This window comes from Carassius auratus, chromosome 34, assembly GCF_003368295.1.
Source record: "Carassius auratus strain Wakin chromosome 34, ASM336829v1, whole genome shotgun sequence".
In the NCBI taxonomy this organism is placed as follows: domain Eukaryota; kingdom Metazoa; phylum Chordata; class Actinopteri; order Cypriniformes; family Cyprinidae; genus Carassius; species Carassius auratus.
Window position 1 is genome coordinate 17,701,578 of NC_039276.1, and position 6,000 is coordinate 17,707,577.

The window sequence follows — 6,000 nt, forward strand, 5'->3', positions numbered from 1 at the left end:
TCATTATTAAACACTCGTGGCACTTTACTTCCACTTCTAGAACATTTTGTTCATTTTTATTGAATATAAATTCTAAAGTGATATGTTATGAGAAAAGTGAGAAGAACAAGCTCGGCAAAAGCCGGACTCTACCCAATCACGTTACAAGCTAGTTTTCTGTGCCCGAAACATTACTGCCTACACCATTGAAGCCTTTATTCACATGTGTCGTATTTAACCTTATGTGTCGATGGAGGGCGGAGCTACAGTAGATTTGCTCTTAGTAATAGACACTCAGAATAATCTTTTTTTTTCCATTTGCATTAAGATTATTTGTATTACCACACTGGCATATAATTTTACTTAAGTAAAATACACTTAATTTAGTTCCCCCCCCAGGAAACAAGACTAAGTATCATATATCATTTTCTTATTTAGAAAATCAATCAATCTTTATTTTATTTTATTTTTTATATTTGTACTTTGGGTGGGGGGGGGGGGGGGTATATTTGTTCTTTGTTTGTTCTTCAGTAATATGGGTGGGGTTGGCGCAGTGGATAAGACACATGCCTTTGGTGTGAGAGACCCGGGTTTGAATCCACTGTGAGACACCAATGTGTCCCTGAGCAAGACACTTAACCCCTAGTTGCTCCAGAGGCGTGCGACCTCTGACATATATAGCAATTGTTAGTCGCTTTGGATAAAAGCGTCAGCTAAATGAATAAATGTAATAATTGTTTGCACTTTATTCCATTTGCTTTTAAAACCAGAAAAAAAGGGAAAGATTTTTGTTAGAAAAAAAGGGAGGAGACCGAAAGATACTCTGGGTTTACTGAAGAAAACCTGCTCCTGACCAGGTTAGTTTCATAGAGTAAGTGACTACGGTAAATGACTCGGAGTATAAGTTACCTCTCTTTCAGGAACGGGCTTGACTTACCCTGCTTTCTCAGGTTTGACAAACTTCCCATTCTGAAACAGAAAACCTAGAGTTTCCCTCATATCAGGGTTAACATACTCAGAGTTTTCACTTAACCTCCTTTCTGAAACAGGCCCCAGATGCGTGAGAGTCGGCAACCCTGAATATGGAGTTACCATAAAGGATTCCTTACGACATGTGTTAGACTATGTATTTAAATTGTTGTGAACGTATATTAGGGTTTGGCTGAAAAGGATGCTTTATTTATAATTTTTTAGTAAAAAAATGGGAGGGCATCCATGTGCACTTTTTTTAACCTAGTAAAAAAAAAAAAGGAGAACAAGTTAAACTAAACAACATTAAGAAGATTTTTCTATACTTTCCATTTAGTGTTTATTGTGTAATAATACTAATGGTAATCAATCCGAATGACTATCCACAATGCACGCATACAGAGCGCGTGATCTCTGTGACGCCCAGATGCACAAATCAGACCCTCCCACCTCTGTAATAAACACGGAGATGTTAGACCCGTCTCTATCTCGTGTGTCTGGTCATTGGGGTGTTCTTGGGACCTCCTCGAGGTGGAAACTAGGGAGGGGCGAGACTCACGACATCTGTGGTCCGCTCCGACCTGTGACATAGCCAACCCCCTTAAAATAGGCTACCACTTTTAATGCTATAATACTGCACACCTTTTAAATGTGTCAATTCTAAACTTTTTGTTGAAGCTCTGTAGTTCTGCTCACTACAGTGAGGTTACTTCCCATGATGCAACAAATCTGCTCTGAATTGAAACTGTATGGGCTCCTCAGCTTGGTCCAGCAAGAAGCGGACATCTGCAGACAGCTGTTTGTTCCAGGGTCTTTTTGCAAGGCAAGCAATTAAAATACAGTCCATTTTAAAAAAATTTACCAAAACTTTTTTTAACACTGGATGAATTTCTTCTCTTTTGCAAACTTCAGGTGGATGCCGATTTTCTAGTAAAGTCACTTTCACCCATCTTCAGTGAAAAGGGTACAATGAGGCGTCAGAGAGAGTCCAGGGTGGTCAACTTTTTGCAGGATTTTGTACAGGATATGGAGGATGAAGGTAAATAATTTGTACAAATTAACAATGTTACCATACTAAATTAGAGAGCAGGCACCAATATACTCATGACAAAGTTTTTTTCCCGTAATTCGTTTAGAGGTAAAATAAAGTTCAAAATACACAAGCAGCGATACACCTCCGAACACACCTAGATATTAAATAATCGCCACAGACAAATGGTATTAGGAAGATGTTTACCAGCCAGAGCGAGTTTTTCCTGAAAGTTCACTTTGATAAGCTGTTTCAAAATCCCAAAACGAACTCCAAATAAAGTTAGTTTTGGCCTGATTTTGTTCGAAATGACGTCATATAACTTCGTTCTTTGAAGTATATCGGGGCCTTAACTTTTCTGCCAACTTTTAATTTTTTTTTATTTTTTATTCTGTGACGGAAACAAGCTTACTTTAGAGTAGGTCATAATGTATTAAAAAGTAGCAACAGCATACAACAATACTACAAGAACTACAGTACAACAAGCAGTAAATCTTTGACTAATAGTATCAGCATTACCAAAAGTAGAAATATAAGCAGTTATAACACGTGTCAAACTCTCTAAAAGTTATTTAACAATATGTTAATGAGTAGCAACATTTTACAGTCTTACAGTTACAACCGGCCCGAGGGCAGCCATAATGCTGAAGTGGCCATCACTGAATAGTGTTATATTGTAATAGAAGTAATGTTTTCCTGTTTCATTGCAAACAAGGAACTATAACTTGATTAACTTATATTGGCAAGTTATGATGCATTTAATCATCCTTTAAATGAACTTTGTTCACGATGAACTTTTTCAGAAGAGGGCAACAGAGGAGACATGCCTGCACAGAAGGGTGAAGATGAAGATGTTAAGGCAGAAATACGCATCAATGACATGAACATTAATGTTGGCAGGTTCTGCCAGTGACTGACAGGACAGGCTCATGTTCCACTATGACTGTCATGTGCGCTATGGTACACATAGTATATGCTTTCCTGTAGTTAATTCTTCTTCCTGCTCAGTGACATTCCCAGTTACAATCCTGATGACTTATGCAGAGTTCAAAAGTGTTATCTCTCAGGCCATTGTCCATGGGTATGAATTTGGCCACTGTAAGAAAGGAAGTGAGTTGAAGAATTCACCGTCTCATTGTTCAAGTCTATTCTAAAGACACTTGTCAGGTACAGAAGAAATAAAATGATCAAATTGATGTCTGCATGGTTCCAGAACAGTTTTTAAGGGTTAATTCACCCAAAAACTCTGTCATTCATTACTCACCCTCATGTCGTTCCAAACCTGTAAGATGTTATTCATCTTCTGAACACAAATGGAAGACCTTTTTGATGAGATCTTAGAGATTTCTGTCACTCTATGGACAGTCAACACTACTACCACTTTCATGCCCCAGAAAGGGGGTAAAGACATCATTAACATAATCCGTGTGACTCCATTGATTAATAAAACCTTAATTTTATGAATCAACTTGAGTACTTTGTGCAAAAACCTATTTACCACTTCTTTTGCAAAATATCTCCAAACGGGCATTAAGTCTATCTTTGCGTCATCTATGGCACATATCAATGTGATATGGCTCAGCTTGTCAGTGAACTACGGCTCTTTGTAGTAAATGCGGCTCCATCTGAAAGCAGGTGACAGCGGAGATGAAAGCAGGTGATGGCACCTAGCAGAACCAGACTGAAATTCCTAAGGGGACCTTTTAACCTCTTGTCCCCACAGAACATCTTTTGTCAGACAATGGCACAAGAACTGTCTTTTAATGAACTCAAAAAGACTTCTTAATATCAGTCCATTGCTTAACTCCATATTCATTTATATGTAACCCACACATTTGACTATCATGTTATAATCACTTATTGTGTATGTCTTTTAATAACTAATGGATAGCTTAAGGATACATATTCATGTTTCATATGTATGTGTTTAAATCTGTTAGCTTAAAACAGTTCTGACCATCAGTTATTTGTCAAATGTATCATATTCTTGTTATAGGAATCATGTCCAAAATTAGACCTTGCAAGAGCGGGAAAACTCAGACCACGTGCTTGATGAGATAACATATGATTTATGATACCCCCGAGCCAAGACAATATCTGATTGGTCAAGACAACATTTGAGGTGTGGCCAACAGGCCAGTTTAAATACTGAGGACACCATCAAATCCTGCTTTTAGCTTTGCTTCTTAGCTTTTGCTATTAGTCATGCTTTTGAGAAGGGTCTGGCTGCAGACTTGCACTTGCACTGTCAGACTTGCACTCTCAGACACCTGCAGTCTCCTGCCACGTCACTTGCAATCGACACAAATAAACCGGAAATAAGTTTCCATCCTTTCATTCGTTCGCATTGCCAATGAAAACGATTTAAAGTACTTTAGTTCTATAATGAGACAGAAACTTTTCCTCCCGAGAGTAATTTTTTGCTGCTTGTTTATTGTATGATTATAATGTTGTAATGTTACTTTGTCATTAAAGTGGGCTGCGACTTTTTTAACATTTATACCAGGAAAGCTAATCATTATCAAAGAAAAAAAAAGAGGCACATTAGGCATTTTCTTTTGTTTCTGAAAAGAAGCACATTATGTATTTTCTTTAGTTTCAGTTGACAGAATACTTTCAGATTCATGACATCAACTACATGTTCAAGGAACAAGTCCATGCCCTCCTTCTCAGTAAAAATAAAGCAGAAAGGTTCCAGAGCATCAATTCTGTCCTCTGAAAATTGAGCTTTCTGTAATTTGTCCATGGCCTCATCAACATCTTCATCCTCCATACAGAGTATTCTGGGCAGCTGAACAGAACCAAGCAGCACACTTGACTGTTCCTGAACACCACTTACTGGCTTCCTTTAAATCTCTCATCAGTTGGTTCTGTAAAATAACACAAAGAACAAGGGAGATACCATTGTAAGAAACCAAAAGCATTCATTCAGAATTGTTAAAAAAACAAAAAGAAACAGTTACTTTGACTTTGTTGCTAATCCTGTAACAAAACATGTTTTAAAAAAAGTGTACCTCTTGTGATGATTCAAGTAGTACATCCTCCATCACAGGATGCAGTACGTTTATACTTGCATCATCTGCCTAACAATTTATGAAATACAATCAGATGAATATTACACTTAAGTGTGTGCTAATTTTAAAACTGCATATTTAAAGACAATTTCTATTGTGTCTGACCCACTACACAGTATAGGCTATATACCTGTGATGATGATTCCTGAACCCAATGTTGTGGCTCTTCCTGTTAGTGAAACACCACAAAATAAGCAAACATTCACAAGGTACCATGACATTATTAGTGTCATTTTCTCAAGCAAATGCTTTTACCTGACAGGTGTCCTCTAGCTTCCTCTTCCTTAGTCTGAAAGCAGGCTGCCAATCACCGCTTAGTACGGCTTTAGACTCCTCAGTGAAGTGTGCAAAAACCTTTCCGTGGCTGGAAAAAGTGACAATATAACACATTGTTCCATAATTTGCTTTAATCCATGAAATTATTGTTATTATTTTAATTAAAAGAAATACTGTACCTATCCAGCCCATAGTTCTCCATTAACATCACACACCACCATTTCCTCAGTTCTGACATGTCCAGCTGCTCATAACATGCAAGTTAACCCCTTTGAATATTTAAATCACTCTGACTCAACATTATTGTAAAGAAGTACTCACAATTGTGAAGTCAAATGAGGAATCCATCACCATGTAAAATGCAGACTATACAGGAAAAATCATTGAGGCAAAAAAGATTAAAAACAGCCAGAGGATAAACAACAACAACAAACAATCTTACCTTTAACATAAAGACACCACAGTCATTGCCATAAGGTTGACCTGGAAACCCCTTTAATAAACAAAGGAAAGATGAGTGAATTTAATATTTCAAAAAGTAATACTTCGAGAGATCATGGAATTTACCTGTAAGTCAAGACCTGTCTTTTCAGTCCATTTTCCAGGCATTATGTTTGCAATATACCTGTTGATTACAAATAATAATAATAAATGAAAATTTGTTTAATTTTT

General features: G+C 37.2%; 1 long non-coding RNA gene across 1 annotated transcript; it reads right to left on the reverse strand.

Annotated features, from left to right (window-relative positions):
* Positions 1-4,807: 4,807 nt before the first annotated feature.
* LOC113053771 (uncharacterized) lies at positions 4,808-5,213 on the reverse strand. Its single transcript, XR_003277304.1, has 3 exons — positions 5,183-5,213; positions 4,993-5,061; positions 4,808-4,848 (listed from the first exon to the last, which is right to left on the reverse strand). It is a non-coding gene; the product is annotated as an uncharacterized LOC113053771 (long non-coding RNA).
* Positions 5,214-6,000: the final 787 nt, after the last annotated feature.